At 42.1% G+C, this 17,250-nt stretch overlaps 1 long non-coding RNA gene across 2 annotated transcripts in view; it reads right to left on the reverse strand.

The window, feature by feature from the left end:
* Positions 1 to 371: 371 nt before the first annotated feature.
* The window catches only part of LOC132542044 (uncharacterized), a 32,114-nt gene continuing 15,235 nt past the window's right edge, over positions 372 to 17,250 (reverse strand). Inside the window, exons 1-3 of one of the 2 annotated variants that reach the window (XR_009553184.1) lie at positions 9,330 to 9,555; positions 5,422 to 5,464; positions 372 to 1,183 (exon numbers count right to left, since the gene is read on the reverse strand). This is a non-coding gene — a long non-coding RNA (uncharacterized LOC132542044). The other variant, XR_009553183.1, reaches the window with a different exon arrangement.

The following is a 17,250-nucleotide window of genomic DNA, read 5'->3' on the forward strand; positions in this document are numbered from 1 at the left end:
AAGAAGAGAATAGATCATATTCTCCTAGCTAATCCCCTGAACACCATCTGTTTTACTTACCAGCCAGTTTAGGGGAGCATCTGAGCCCTGGAATCTACTGAGGGAAAAAGACCAAGTCATGGGGTTCACAAGTACTATTCTCATTCCTAGCAAGTAAAAAAAAAAAAAAAAAGGCAAACACCTGCTCTAGAGTTAACATTTATACCCTAGTACCAAGAACACCTAATTTTGACCCTGAACTAACAAAGTCATATTTATATCATGCTGGGATGAGATCCTTCTTGGACAAATTCTCAAAGTGGAAAGGGTACCTTTGGGGTTCTAACCCACACTTTCCTCAGATGAGACCATGCTCCCTTTCACATGGGATAAGGTACTATAACATCTGGAAACCTCAGCCTTCTAATCACTATTCCATGGGTTGGTACTGAATAAAGAGAAACAGAAAATAAGGCATCCTAATTAGTGGAGTCTGTACTAACAGGAGCAGGAAGTTTGAGGTAAGTGAGATGGAAGTGGTAGGAGGGGATGCATTTGAACTAGCAACAGCAGAATGTGCACGGGAGGAAGTAATCAGAAAACAGTATCCAGCATATGAGACCCCTCACTAGGGTTCTGAAGTCTTCACAGCTCAGCAAAATAAACAGCATACTTTGTACCTCTAAGGCATAGTAATGATTCTGCCCACTGAACTCTGAGTCTGCCTTAGAGCACTTCTCATAACAACTCTCCAGAGAGACCTGCCACCTCAGCACCAAAAAAAAAAAAAAATCTTCTACATAAATATTTGTCATAATTTTTTTAATTTCTTTATTGGGGAATTAATGTTTTATGTACAACAGTAAATACAATAGTTTGTACATGCATAACATTTCCCAGTTCTCCATATAACAATACAACCCCCACTAGGTCCTCTGTCATCCTTCTTGGACCTGTACTCTCCCCCCCCACACCCCACACCATCATAATTTTTTTTAAAGAAAAATAGCATAAGAAGAAAATTAAGTCACTGTTTCTCTTCCCATCACAGGGGCATCCAAGTTCCCAATGTGACAGAAAAGAACTAAAGGTTGCTAGAATGTAGCCAGGGAGGTGACACAGTGGATGGGTTGTTGGATTTTCAGTCATAGGGTCCTTCAGTCCTTAGCATCGCATGTGCCAGAGTGATGCGCTGGTTCTCTCTCTGAAATAAATAAATAAATCTTTCAAAAACTTTTATTCTTTATGTATTTATTATTGGCTAGAGACAGAAATTGAGGGAGGAGGAGGAGATAGATAGATAGGGAGAGAGAGAGAGAGAGAGAGAGAAAGACACACCTGCAGCCCTGCTTCACCACTCATGAAATTTTTTCTCTAGGTGGGGACCAGGGGCTTGAACCTGGGACCTTGCACACTGTAATGTGAGCACTTGACCAGGTGTGTCACTACCTGTCCCCAATAAATCTTTTTGAAAGAGACAAAGAAAGAAAAGAGAGTGAGAGAAGAGACTGCCAAAAAGCTTCTTAATTCTGTTTTCATGATGTCATTTTCCTTCTGCAAGACATAACCTATAAAAAAATCTTGGATATGCTATTCAGTTCTCCAGCAAAATCCTCTCTCTATGAAGCAACCTTTCTCCTCAAGACTAATGTAATTGGTTTGCCATCTCCCACACATTGTTTACTTGTTCTTTATACTGTTTTCCCTTGCACCACTTGCCTGCCCACAATACTGTCCTTGTCCCTGCTGTCACTGACATCTGTAACTGTGATGATACCTCAGGATCCCTCTCAAAAAAAAAAAGTATCTTGTGTCTAAGGCTTAATTCTGTTAACAATAACCACACATTCTCTCTCTGGACTCATCTTAGTCTCTTCGTCTTCTCCTCTCAAACTTCCTCTGTGGTAGTGAGTCATTCTAATGCCCCCCTCACCTCACCACATGAGTACCATGTAAGAAATCACCAAGGGGCTGGTGGAGGCACACCTGAATGAGCACTCACGTTACTGTGTACAAGGACCTGGATTCAAGCCCCTGGTCTCCACCTGCAGGGGGAAGTTTCACGACTAGTGAAGCCATGGCGTGGGTGTCTCTTTCCCTCTCTGTCTCCTCCCTCTCAATTTCCCTCTTTCTTGTCAAATGAAAGAGATAGAGAAGAAGAGAGAGAGAGGATTGGGAGGGAAGTAGGAAGGGGAAAAAATATCATGAGGTAAGCTGATCCGAGTGCTATGCCATTACGATGAATTGATCACAATCACTTGCAGACTTTTTACTTCTCCACTGCCATTGCTTCATTTTCCCAGCTTTAAAAGAACAAAACAAGAGTGGCTCAGTAGGTGGCACAATGGATCGAGTGCTAAACTTGTCTGCATGAGGTCCCATGTTCAGTCTCCAACATCACATGTGCCGAGGTAATGCTCTGGTTCTTCCTCTCTCCCTTTTTGTATCTCGTGTAAATACATAAATATTTTTATTTGAAAGTAAGGGGTGGGGTCGGGCAGTGGTGCACCTGGTTAAGCGCACATACTACAGTGTACAAGAAACAGGATTCAAGTTCCTGTTCCCCACCTGCAGGGGGGAAACTTTACAATTGGTGAAGCAGGTCTTCAGGTGTCTGTCTGTCTCTCTACCTCTCTTATCTCCCCCTCCTCTCAATTTCTCTCTCCATACATATATATTCAATAATAAAAAATTAAAATAAATAAAGTTAAGGGTGCACCCAATTGAGTGCACACATTACAATATAAATTTAGGGAATCGGGAGGTAGCACAGCAGGTTAAGTGCACGTGGCGCAAAGCGCAAGGACTGACTTAAGGATCCCAGTTTGATCCCCCGGCTCCCCACCTGCAGGGGAGTCGCTTCACAGGTGGTGAAGCAGGTGTGCAGGTGTCTCTCTTTCCCCCTCTCTGTCTTCCCCTCCTCTCTCCATTTCTCTCTATCCTATCCAACAACTATGACAACAATAATAATTATAACTATAAAACAACAAGGGCAACAAAAGGGAATGAATAAATAAATAAATATTTTAAAAAACACAGACAATTATGCATAGTTCTTATCAAGGTGTGCATTTCTTTGTTTTGATTTGATTTTGATTTGATTTTTGTTTTTGTTTTAGAGACAGAGAAGGAGAGAAGCAAAGAGAGAGAGTGAAAGTGACCACCGCACCAAAACTCCCTTCAGCATGGCAAGAGCTGAGCTCGAACTTGCATCGTGCACATGGCAAAGCAGTACACTATCCAAGTGAGCTATTTCACCAGCCCTAGGTTTTTAATTTTTTATTACCTTTTGTTGCCCTTGTTGTTTTATTGTTGTGGTTATTAATGTCACTGTTATTAGATAGGACAGAGAGAAATGGAGAGGGGAGGGGAAGACAGAGAGGGGGAGAGAAAGATAGACACCTGCAGATTTGCTTCACTGCCTGTGAAGTGACTCCCCTGCAGGTAGGGAGCCAGGGGCTTGAACCGGGCTCCTTACCGGTCCTTGCGCTTCGTGCCATGTGTGCTTAACCCGCTGCGCTACCGCTGGACTCCCGGTATGCCTGGTTTTAAAGAACAGTAACAACAATGCCAAAACTTACAAATACCTCATAGTTTAAAAATTCCTCTCACATATACAAGGCACAAAGTCTTCTGACGCTTAAACTATCTGTAGCTCCAGCTTTCACAGACGAAGAGGATCCACAGGATTCAATGACTTGTCCAGTTTACTCAGCTTAGAATGGGGGAAGCCAGAGCTAGAGCACCCATATCTTCAGACACCTTACCAGGCTCTTACTACAAACTTATACAAGCTGCCCCCCGCATGGAGTCTTGAAACATCTCTCAGGTCTGTTTTGTCTCTGTTTTGACTATTAGTTAATTCCAGAGAGGAAATTTTAAATCTCATATTCAGAAATACCACATTTGCCTTGACATCTATAAAAGATCTCTAGACTAAAACCCTTGCACATGTCTGGGGAGATAGCATAGTGGCTATGAAAAAAGACTTTAGTGCCTTTTACTGGACATGAGGCTTTGACATCCCAGGTTTAGTCCCCAGCACCATCATAAGCTAAAGCTGAGCAGTGCTCCAGAGGGGGGTGGAATATCTTTCCACAACTGAGAAAAACTCGGACTTTGAAGAATAGCCCTGCACTCCATTTGGGCTCCTGTCACTTACTAACTCTTGATACTTGAGGAAATAGGCCCAAACTTTGAACCTCAGTATCCTCTTGTGTAAATAGGTCCATCAGGTTCTTCCGAGAATTAAATGAGAGAATGTACAAAGGGAACTTAGCACCTTCTTCTTCTTCTTCTAGTGTTTGCCCTTCTTCCGTAGCCAGTCAACAGCGTCAGGTTGAGCCTGATGTCTGCTTGTTGCTGGCTTTAAAAGTGACTGGGATCCATGTGGATTCAGTCGGCTAGGAAGGATCATCAGTTTCCCCAATAAATGGGTACTCATGGGATGCACCATGAGAAGGTCGATCCAATGCATCCCCTGTTGTGCACTGAAAAGTGTGTAGCTGTAGTTACCACAGCAACTGCTGCTGGTGCAGATAAGGAAAGGGGGTGTTTTCCTGGAAGTAAGTACAGCTTGGAAGAAAGGGGTAAAAGGAAAGGGTTTCTGTACGAAGGATCATCTAAAGTGGAATTAAGTAGAGCAGGAATATTGAAAGGAGCATGAAATGGGTTTGTGTGTGTAAAGCACCCTCTCCTTGCAAAGTGGGGAAGAGACTTTATCCTCACTGGACATCAGGTGGCGCCATGAGCCTACAGACTGGAGGCCAACTGTGCCCAGAAAGTGGATGAGCAGGAAGGGAAAAACTAAGCCTCAGAGAACCTGTCAGCCAGACACACCGCACCTTTTAATAGAGGGGCTCCTCTTAAATCAGGTGTTTTCATTTCAGTGAGCCCAGAATATTCAATATAGAGATCGACTCCCCCCAGATGTTTTTCTGATTATTTCTTTTTTTAAATGTATTTATTGGGGCCAGGTGGTGGCGCCTCTGGTTGAGTGCACATGTCACAGTGCTCAAGGAAAAAGGTTCAAGCCCCAGGTCACAATCTGCAGGGGGAAAGCTTCATGAGTGGTGAAGCAGGGTTGCAGGGGTCTCTCTGTCTCCCTCTCTATCTTCCCCCTTCCGCTCAATTTCTGGCTGTCTCTATCCAATAAATAAATAAAGACAATAAAAAATATTTATTTTTTATGCATGTGTTTACTTATTAACATGAAGAGAGGAAGAAGGAGAGAGAGAACCAGTGCTGTCACTTTGCCATATGCAGTGTTGGAGTCTGAACTTGGGACCTCGTGCTTCAAGCCCAGCACTCTAGCCACTCTGCCTCTTACTAATTACTGTTTTACATCCAGGAACATGTTAAAATATGCATACTGCACATTATAACAGTGTACAAATATATGACATTATTAAAAATAATTTTTAACCAATAATTCAGACAAACCTGTTGCCAAAGTGTCGGCAAATACAGCGATGAAACACAGGCCCTGTTGGAAACAGGAAAGAGAAACTTATGAAGAGCATTCATAAGTGTGGTGACAGCAAGTGGCTTGTTACCTGTCCCAATATCACCCACCCTGCTCAGACTCTAGAAGAGTTAGCTGTGTACATGACTGCTTGCAGTAAAGAGTATAAATACCAGTCTCCCCTAGTGAAGTCAGTGTGGCCACCTTGCTAAGCCAGGGGCCAACTAGTAGGAAATTTCCTTGGCAGACATGGAAAGTTTCTCCCTCCATTCCCTGCCCAGAACACACTTTCAATAACAGGAGTGACATCCTGCACCTTGGGGAGTGGCAGAATGGAAAGTTAGGACCAGCTGGGAGCCCAGGTGATAAAGAGGGCTCACAGAAACCTTGAGATGTCTGTCTCTGACCTTTCATGTGAAAGGAAAATTCACTTAGTGGTCTGGGAAGTGGCGCAGTGGATAAAGTGTTGGACTCTCAAGCATGAGGTCCTGAGTTAGATCTCCGGCAGTACATGGACCAGAGTGATGTCCCTCTTGTTAATTAATAAATAAAAATTTTAAATTCATTTAGATCATGTTATTTTGGGTCTGTTACTTATAGTCAAACACAATCCAACTAATATATTGTATTAAGGTCCCTGAGGTTTTTGTTTTGTTTTTTAATATTTAATTAATTAATTTATTTATTTATGAGAAAGATAGGAGGAGAGAGAGAAAGAACCAGACATCACTCTGGTACATGTACTGCTGGGGATTGAACTCTGGACCTCATGCTTGAGAGTCCAATACTTTATCCACTGCACCACCTCCAGGACCACTGATCCCTGAGTTTTTTATGTTTATTTTCCTATCACTGAGAAAAAAAATCAAAGCATCACTCTGCTGTATGTGATGCTGGGAATCAAGCCTGAGACCACATGCACGCATTCAAGTTCTGTACTCTACCCACTTCCCAGTCTCCCCCAGTTCTGATGTGTTTGTTTGCTTGTTTGTTTGTTTTAGAGACAGAGAAGGGAAACAGAGAGTGAAAGAGATCACAGCACCGAAGCTTCCTTCAATGCAGTGAGGGCCAGGCTGAAGCCTGGGTTGCAGACATAGCAAAGCAATGCACTATCCAAGCAAACCATTTCACTGGCCCTTCTTCTTCTTGTTTTTGTTTTGTTTTTTAATAAGATTTATTTATGAAAAGAGAGAGGACACCAGGACAACGTCCTGTTACATGAGATGCCAGAAACTTTTTTCCCTATTTTTCTTTTTCTTTAACTTTTTTTTTTTTTTTATAAAAAAGAAACATTGACTAAACCACAGGATAAGAGGGGTACAACTCCATACAATTCCCACCACCAGAACTCTGTATCCCATCCCCTCCCCTAATAGCTTTCCTATTCTTTAACCCTCTGGGAGTATGGACCCAAGGTCACTCTGGGATGCAGAAAGTTGAAGGTCTGGCTTCTGTAATTGCTTCCCTGCTGAACATGGGCGTTGACAGGTTGATCCATACTCCCAGCCTCTTTCCTTAGTGGGGAAGGGCTCTGGGGAAGCAGAGCTCCAAGGCACATTGGTGGGGTTGTCTGTCCAGGGAAGTCTGGCCGGCATCATGCTAGCATCTGGGAACTGGTGGTTGAACAAATTGTTGACCAGTCATGGACCCAAAGGCTGGAATAGTGCAGATGAAAAGTTGGGGGGTGGGTCTCTACTTTGTAGATAGCTAGTAGGCATATTTTAGTTATATTCCAGAGAGCCTGTAGCTATACTAGTTTTTATTTGTTTGTTCATTGTTTGTTTTTCCCTGAGCCTAAAATCTGATATGCAGGTAGATCCACGTTATTGTCTGGGAAGATGATGTCATGGCTGGAAGAAGGACCAGAAAGCTGGATCAGGGAAGAGAGTAGCTCCCAAATATGGGAAGGGGGTATAAATATTGTTGACTGTAAACCCTATCGATTTGATGTGATCTGGGGCCCATATTCAGCTTAGGAGCCTATGTAACCTCTGCTTCCCTGTAGATCCAAGCTCACATTCTGTGGTCATAAGTAGGAATGTTCCAAGCTACCCAATATCAGGACCCATCGTCCTCAGGTGTAGTATAGAGTATATTGTCCATCCTCCCTTCAGAGGATGGAACATTCTCTACTATTGTTGATCCAAGTTGAGGGCAAGGTCTTATGAGGGCCCACAAAGAAATACCAGAAACTTAACTCACGACTTCATGCTTCTAAGTCCAATGCTTTAAACACTGCACCACTTCTTGGTTGCTAGTTTTTGGGTTTTTGTTTTGTTTTGTTTCAATAGGGAAAAGGAAGATCAAAAGAAATGAAAGGAAAACAAAAACAATTCACAAATTTTTAAGACCAAGCAGTATATAAGTAGAATAAAAGGAAAATGACAATAAGACAGTAAAAACACCAGTAAGTCATGACCTCTTACAGTAATGTCTGGAGGAAGTCAGGTGGTACCACAGCGTGTTCGAGCCCCTGGCTCCCCACCTGCAGGGGAGTCCCTTCACAGGCAGTGAAGCAGGTCTGCAGGTGTCTGTCTTTCTCTTCCCCTCTGTCTTCCCCTCCTCTCTTCATTTCTCTCTGTCCTATCTAACAATGACGACATCAATAACAACAACAATAATAACTACAACAATAAAACAACAAGGGCAACAAAAGGGAAAATACAAAGAAATAAATAATAAAAAAGAAAACAATGATCTTTAAAAAAAACAAATAAAATATTATTTTTCAAAAGAATAATAGACCAATGGGACTGTAGAAGATAGCATATAGGTTATGTAAATGATTTTTATACCTAAGGCTCTGTGCTCCCAGGTTCAATCCCCAGGACCACCATAGGCCAGAGCTAACCAGTGCTCTGGTAAAATATAAATAAAATAGACAAATAAATAAATATAAATAATACAATAATAAAAAAACAAACCTAGTGGAACTGGGTGGTGGCTTGCCCAGTAGAGTGTACACATTGCCATGAGTGAGGACCTGGGTTCAAACTCCTGGCCCCCACCTGTTGCAGGGGAGCTTCATGTACAGTGGAGCAGTGCTGCAGGTGGCTCCCCTCCATATCTCCCCCTCTCTTTCTCTCTTCATTTCTGCTTCTCACTCTATTTTAAGATTTTATTTATTTACTAACAAGAAATATGGGAGGAAAGAGAAATAACCAGACATCATTCTGGTACATGTGCTACCAGGGATTGAACTCAGGACCTCACGTTTGAGAGTCCAATGCTTTATCTACTGTGCCACCTCCCAGACCACCTGCCTTTCACTCTCTGTCAGAAGAAAAAAGAAGGGAAAAAATGTCCAGGAACAGTGGATCTGTGTAGGCACTAAGCTCCAGAGACAGCCTTAGTGGCAAAAACCAAAAATAAACAAAACCTAATGCCTTAACAGTAAAGCACCACAGTCTCTGCTGGCCTCTGACCTCCATTCCTTCCATGAAGAGTCCGATCAAAGCATGTTTCCAACAGCAGCGTCTCTAGAATTGTGGCCATTCAGTAACCAAGTGAATGAATACAAGAAGGCCCCTTACTGGTACCCAAGAAGATGAGAGATCTTCCTAGAGCTGTCTATGTTTTCATCTGTGACCCTATGACTAAAGTCATTCCTACAGCTATTGCCCTTCACTAGCTTCCTCTCAAACATTTTCTTTTTTTTTTTCTTCTTTTAAAATTTTTTTATTATCTTTATTTATTGGATAGAGACAGCCAGAAATCAAGAGGGAAGGAGGGAGATAGAGATAGGGAGAGAGACAGAGATACCTGCAGCCCTGCTTCACCACTCACAAATCTTTCCCCCTGCAGGTGGGGAATGGGGGATTAAACCTGGGTCCTTGCACTTTGTAACATGTGTGCTCAACCAGGTGCACCACCATCCAGCCCCTACCTCTTAAATGTTTTCCACATTCTTCTTTCCATCCCTTTCTCATTGCTTCAGTTGTTTCAAGACAAGATCCAGATTTCCATCTAATCCCCTCCAAGCAAGACATCCTGAGCTTCAGAGCTCCCATCCACAAGCAGGGATAAGGGAAGACAAATAAGGCACTGGGTGTAATATTTAAAGTGGCGTCACTATCACCATGTCAATACCTTTCTAACTTCTGTACTCTAAGCACAACTCTCTTGTCTTGGCCCTGCATTCTGTTGTGGAAGAGTCTCTGCATGGGAATCCGTGTTCTCTAATTTTTTTATGTACTAAGAGGAAATGGGAGAAAGCAGAAGCAGAAGGGGTGAGTTCTGGGACACAGAATTGAGCAATAATTCAAGTGAACATGAATGTGCTATGATTCAATTAGCTTTTTTTATTATTATTATTATTCCCACCATGGTTATCACTGGGGCTTGGTGTTAGCACTATGAATCCACTGCTCCCAGCAGCCTTCCTCCCCCCTTTTCTATGTGACAGTACAGAGAGAGAAACTGAGAGGGAAGAGGGAGACAGAGAGGGAAAGAGAAAGATAGACACCTGCAGATCTGCTTCACTGCTCATGAAGCATCTCTGCTGCAGGTGGGGACCAAGGGCTCAAACCCAGATCCTTGAGTGGGTCTTTGTGCATAGTACTATGTATGCTTAACCAGGTGCACCACCACCCAGCCCCCTCAATTAACGTTTTTGTGCTAGGACATAAGTGAACTAAATGCTGATAGCTAGTACCCACTGGTCCCTTCACAATTCAGCCCTTTCAGAAACAGGAAGACTCCTAATCCACAGCATCTCAGCATCATGCATCCTATTTGCAAACTACTTTGGGGGCGTAGAAAACTTGACAGCATCCTCCATCTCAGTGCTTTGAACTTGAAAGCATGAGGTCTTATGGTCTATCCTCTCCAGCACCTGTGCCAGAGTGATGCTTTGGCTCGTTCTCTCTCTCTCTCTCTCTCTCTCTCTCCATATATACATATATATATATACATATATATCCCTCTCTCTTAAATAAATTAATAATATCTTCTTAAAAAGATATCGGGGGCAGTGGTGGCACATCAATTAGAGTATATATGTCACAGTATGAAAGGACCCCAGTTCAAACCTCTAGTCCCCAGTGGAGAAGCTTCACAATTATTCTCAGATGAATAATTGAGCAAATAGTAAACTGTAAGAAAGTTACAGTACTGAAACCAGCCACCAAAAGTGCTGAGTTTTTAGGGAATGGAGAAGCTTCACAAGCCGTGAAACAGTGCTTCTGGTGTCTCTTTCTCTTTCTATCTCCCCCTTTCCTCTCAATTTCTCTCTGTCTTTATCCAAAATAAATAATACATCTATAAACAAATAATAAAATATTTACAAAGATACCAGGAGCTCTGACCCTTATAAACAGGGACATGTGTTGCTTATATAGGATAACAAGTCAGGAGACTTCCAGTAATTTCCAAAAATTCTATCCACTGCTTTGCTATGTTGGTGTGGCACTTTTAGGGATTCATAAGGAAGATCTGAATAAATATAGGGTTGGTCCTTTCTTTCTAACACAGTAGAGAAATGAAAACTCTGCTCTTCATCTCACTGCATGAAGGGAAAAAGCTTTAGTTTGCAATATTGTACAACATGAGAACAACGACTTTCTTCCCTCAAAGTGATCCCACCCCTTTCCCTCTGTACAACCCTAGGGCAACATGACAGAATGCTGAAAGTCAGAGACCCAGATTCTATCAACTCATTTTTATTTCAAGTTTTTATCAGTGATTTAATTAGAATTAACAAGATTTAAGTTAACAAGTACAATTCCATACAGTTCCCACCACCAGAGTTTTGTGTCCCATCCCCTCCATTGGAAACTTCCCTATTCTTTAATCCCCCCTGGGAATATGGACCAGAATTCTTTGTGAGGTGCAGAAAGGGTAAGGTCTGGCTTCTGTAATTGCTTCTCCGCTGAACATGGATGTTGGCAGGTCAATCTATACCACCAACCTGTTTCTATCTTTCCCTAGTGAGCTAGGGCTCTGGAGAGATGAGACTTCTGACACATTGTTGAGACTGTCTGCTCAAGGAAGTCAGGATGGAATCCTAGTAGTGACTGCAACATGGTGGCTAAAAGGCAATAAGATGGGGGTCAGGCGCTAGGGCAGAGGTGCAAAGTGCAAGGACTGGCGTAAGCCAATCCTGGTTCGAGCCCCCAGCCCCCCACCTGCAGGGGGGCTGCTTCCCAAGTGATGAAGCAGGTCTGCAGGTGTCTTTCTCTCCCCCTCTCTGTTTCCCCCCCCCCCAATTTCTCTCTGTCCTATCCAACCACAACAACATCAATGGCAAAAATAACAATAAGAACAACAAGGGCAACAAAATAGGAAAAGATGGCCTCCAGGAGCAGTGGATTCGTAGTGCAGGCACTGAGCCCCAGCAATAACTCTGGAGGAAATAAATAAATGGCAGTAAGATATAATGCAGGACAAACTCTTGTGGCTTTTCCTACACATTCTTCCTCCCACAGAAGAGTGGGCAATATTTTATCTTCCTCTGTCTTTCTGACCAGAGGACCTTAGCTCCTCCCTAAGAAACTCAGCGCTTTTGGCAGCTGGTTTCAATACTGTAACTGTCCTGCAGATTTACTATTTGGTCAATTATTCATCCGAGAAATGTACAAGCCTAGGAAGACATACAAGGTGATCAGTTTTCAGCTTTGCATCACAAAATAATACAGATAAGGCAGAGGAAGTAGCATAATGGTTATGCAAACTACCTTCATGCCTGAGACTCTGAAGTCCCAGGTTCAGTCCCCTGTATCATCATATCCTAAAGCTGTGCAGTGCACTGGTAAGACAAACAGACAAATAAATAACAGATACATTTGAATTGCTCATTCTTTTACTAAATACTTATGTATTATGAGAAAGAGTAAAGAGGACGAGAGAAAGACACCATAGTACTGTTCAGCTTTGGCTATGATCAAGTGCCAGGATTGAACCTATAAACTCAAGGGCTTTAGGTATGCAATTCCGTGCTCTAACAGGTTGAGCTATTTTCCTGGCCCCACATTGCTTGTTTTTATCATACCTTTTTTTTTTTTTTTCTGCCTTCAGGGTTATCGCTTGGGTTCGGTGCCTGCACTAGGAATCCACTGCTCCTGGAGGCCATTTTTTCCCATTTTGTTGCCCTTGTTGTTACCCTTGTTGTCATTATTGTTGTCATTGCTGTTGTTGGATAGGACAGAGAAAAATCGAGAGAGAAGAGGAAGACAGAGAGGAGGTGAGATAGACACCTGCAGACCTGCTTCACCACTTGCGAAGCGACGCACCTGCAGGTGGGGAGCCGGGGACCACAACCAGGATCCTTATGCCGGTCCTTGCGCTTTGTGTCATGTGCACTTAACCCGCTGCACTACCGCTCGACCCCCACACCTTTTTTTTTTTTTGTAAATAAATCTGACTGAAGGGATCTTCACTTTAATGACATTCCTTTTTTTCAAATATTCTTTTTTAAATTTTATTTATTTATTTACCTGTTTGGTATTAACAGCCAGAAATCTAAAAGGAAATGGTGATAGAGAGAGAGAGAGAGACAGAGAGACACCTGCAGCCCTTTCTCCCTGTAGGTAGGGACTGGGCTTGAACCCAGGTCCTTGAGCATTGTTAACAGGTGTGCTGGCCAGTTGTGCCACCACCCAGCCCTGACATTCGTTTCTTTAAATAAATCCTTTGATATTGTTACAAAGAGTGGTCTAGGTCAGAAATTATTTCCTTGTTTATTAATTTCAAACAGTTTCTCTCCAGTATGTATTCTTTGGGGTCAAATAAGTTATAAGCTTTAACTGAAGGCTTTCCAACACTTAAGACATTTATAGGATTTCTCTCCAGAATTAATTGTTTCATGTTGAAAAGGACTCCAGCTCTGACTAAAGATTTTTTCATATTCAACAAATTATAGGGTTGCTCCCATGAGAAGACTCAGTGATGATGTAGAAGTGGGTTCTGGACAAAGTCTTTCCTGTAATTAACACATTCAAAAAGCCTTCCCCTCTAACAGTGTCTTGACTGCTAAGGCTGAATTTTGTCTAAATGTTTCCCCATACTCCTTCCCTAAATAAAGTACTTTCCCACTGTGGATTCACTGATGTCCAGTAAGATCTAAGCTGTAGCTGAAGATCCTTCTTCACTCAATGCACTACCGGGGTTTTCTCCCTATTGCAGTCTCTGAGGCTGAGCGATGCGTGAAGTCATCCAGAAAGCTTTTCAACACTTATTGCATCTCTGCAGCATTTTTCCACTGTGAAGTTGCTGCTGTTGAACAAGTCAAGATTGCCATCTAAGAACCTTTCCCACATTCCAAGCATTCATAAGGTTTGTTTTTTTTACACAGTGAATTCAGTGCTGCCTTATGAGTTCAACTTGCCCTTCAAAAGCCTTCTGGGATTCATTATGTTCATATGATTTTTTTATCCAGTATGAATTATCTAACTTGGTGTGGTGTAATTTTTTCTTTTTTGTCACACATGTCACTTTTTTTTAAACCTATCTCATTGGTAAAGAGTAAATAAATCATTGGTGAGATTAAGAGAATGAGGAAATGAGCACTTGGTCATTGTTACAGGAATGCAGTTTTACAAATTCCACGAATAGTAAACTTTTCCAAATTAAAAATGCATAAACACTTTTACTTCTATGACTATGTTCTAGAAATAGGCTTTTATTGTATATAAAATTATCAGTGTGTGAGGTTTTTAGTGCAACATTGGAAAAAATAGTTAAATTATGATACATTAATAAAATGGAATTATTTTCAGCAAGGATGAATGTCTTTGTAAATCAATATGAAATTATCTTAAAAATAGGAACAAGGAGGCCAAGGAGATAACATCACTGGTAGTACAACAACCTGAGACACCAGATGTCCTAGGTTCAATTTCCAGCACACCACAAGCCAAAGCTGAGCAGTGTGCTAGTCTCTCCCCCTCCCCAACCCCTCCCCTCCCCTACCCCCTCTCTCGCCCTCCCCTCCCCCTCCCCTCCCCCCTCTCCCCCTCCCCCTCCCTCTCATTAAAATCTAAAAGAAAAGAAAAGAAAAGAAACACATACACACGAACAAAGTAGACTGGGGAGTAGTTATGCAGAAGACTTTCATGCATAAAACTCTGAGGTTTCAGGTTGAGTCCCCACCACCACTATAAGCTGGAGCTGAACAGTGCACTGGTGAAAATTAATTAATTAATTAATTAATTAATTGGAACACTGTTCATAATTGTGTTTTTTGATAACAAAAGTACAAAAAGCAGATGAAGGAAAGCCCCTTAAGCCTGGTCAAATCAACACAATCTCTGGAAAGGACATCATATATTTACTAAGGAGTAAACTGGATGGAGGTGCCCTTTTGTTCTTTTATTTTGTTTTCTATACTTTAAAAATATTTTAATTGGGGAGTCGGGCGGTAGCACAATGGATTAAGTGCAGGTGTCGCAAAGCGCAAGGACCGGCGTGAGGATACCAGTTTGAGCCCCCAGCTACCCACTTGCTGGAGAGTCTCTTCACAGGCAGGTCTGCAGGTGTCTATCTTTCCCTGCCCCTCTGTCTTCCCCTCCTCTCTCCATTTCTCTCTGTCCTATAAAACAACGACATCAATAAAAACAATAATTACAACAATAAAATATTTTAATTGATTTTTTAAACCTATAAAAGATATAAAGATTCACAAATCACATAGGAGAGATGGTTATGATAAATCAAGGAAGTTGAGAGAATGCATTATTTAAAACTAAATTCTGTTGCAGTTTCTGGTTCCAATGTAAGGTGCCGAAAAGCCATCCCTCCAATCTAACAACAAATAAAAATCTTTTTTTAAAAAAAAAATCAGTAAATCTGGGATCTGGGATGTGGCACAATGGCTAAAGCACTGAACTCTCAAGCATGAGGTCCCGAGTTCAACCCCCGGCAGCACATGTACCGGTGTGATGTCTGGTTCTTTCTCTCTCTTCTCCTATCATTCTCATTAATAAATAAATGAAATACTTAAAAATACATCAGTAAATCTTCTGAGAGCCATAAAATAAATTAGGTTATAGGGAAAAACAATGTCCTTCCCTCCTCACCCCTAAATTGAAGAATCAGCCGAATACAGAAAATTACAGCATACTGGAGCCAGAATCAATGTTGAGTGAGGAAACTGAAAAACAAAAGGTAATTAATTGCTGGAGGCAATCCTGAAAGTGTAAATTAAATTCTAAAGAAACCCAGTCATGGGGGCCCGGTAGAGGTGCACTCAGTTAAGTGCACGTGTTGCCATGTGCAAGGACACAAGTTTGAGCCCCTACTCCCCACCTGCAGGGAGCGTCGCTTCAAAACAGTGAAGCAAGTCTGGAGGTGTCTTTCTCGCTTCCTCTCTTTCTCCTTCCCCTCTCAATTTCTTTCTGCCCATCCAATAGAAAGAAAGGAAGGCAGGAAGGAAGGAAGACAGGAAGGAAGACGGACACCAAGAGCAATGACTTTGTAGCGCTGGCCCTGAACCCCAGTGATAATCCAGGTGGCAATTTGAAAGAAAGCAAGCATGAGGAGTGAAGCAGGTCTGCAGGTTTCTGTCTTTCTCTTGCCCTCTCTATTTCCCCCTCCCCTCTCATTTTCTTTCTGTCCTATCCAATAAAAAATAGAAAGGAATAAAATAAAATGTAAGAGAGAGAGAGAAAGGAAAAATATAGGAAAATAATGACTTCCGGGAGCTATGAATTTGTAGTGCCAGCACCAAATCTTAGCAATAACCTTGATGGGAGTCGGGCGGTAGCGCAGCGGGTTAAGCGCAAAACGCAAGGACCGGCTTAAGGATCCCGGTTCCAGCCTCCAGCTCCCCACATGCAGGGGAGTCGCTTCACAAGCAGTGAAGCAGGTCTGCAGATGTGTCTTTCACTCCCCCTCTCTGTCTTCCCCTCCTCTCTCCATTTCTCTCTGTCCTATCCAACAACAACAACAACAACAATGGGGTGGGGGGTGATGGCCGCCAGGAGCAGTGGATTCACAGTACAGACACTGAACCCCAGTGATGACCCTAGAGGAAAAAAATATTTATTTATTTATTTATTTACACAAAAGAGAGAGAAAGAACCAGAACATCACTCTGGCATATGGGATCCTGGGGATTAAACTCAGCACTTCATGCATGCAAGGCCAGCATTCAACCCACTGAACAACCTCCCCAGCCACTTAAAACTGTCTTCAAAAATAAGCTATCTAGACCTTAGCCTTCTGGGTTGTTTGTTTGTTTTTGTATGGTACTGGGGGTCAAACCAATTTCCCGGATCACTATTAGGATTCTGTTAAGTCACACTGACCTAGATTAATGGAAATATATCATTTCAGCCCATCCTAGCTATGCTGTTCCAAAAGAGGAAATAAAAATAATAAATATTTGAGACATTTACAACCCAGAGGCATAGGATTGCTAAATGACCAAGACTAATCATAAGACCTTATTTCTCCTTGATTTTTTTTTTAAAGATTTAGTAACACAAGAGAGGGGGAGAAACCCAAAACATCACTGTGGCATATGCAGTGCCAGAGATCAAAGTCAGAATCTCATAATTCTAGGTCCAATCCTCCAGCCACGATGCCACCTTCCAGGCCACTCTCCTTCATTTCTGGAAGATACATTTTTTTAGGGTATAGAATTCTAGGCTTGTAGGGGTTTTTATTTTCTTAACACTTTGAGTATTTCATTCCATTTCACTTCTTGCCTGCATGGTTTCTGAGGCCCACCTGACCACATCATTGCCAAAGGCCCTTTTATCGAAAAAATTCCTTTTACCTAGTACAATATGTTCAGCTGTCAAAACAAAATTGCAAAGCATACCAAGAAGTGAAGAACAGCATTTGCAGAAATTGTGCAAGTATCTGAA

This window comes from Erinaceus europaeus, chromosome 12 (assembly GCF_950295315.1).
Source record: "Erinaceus europaeus chromosome 12, mEriEur2.1, whole genome shotgun sequence".
Classification (NCBI taxonomy): domain Eukaryota; kingdom Metazoa; phylum Chordata; class Mammalia; order Eulipotyphla; family Erinaceidae; genus Erinaceus; species Erinaceus europaeus.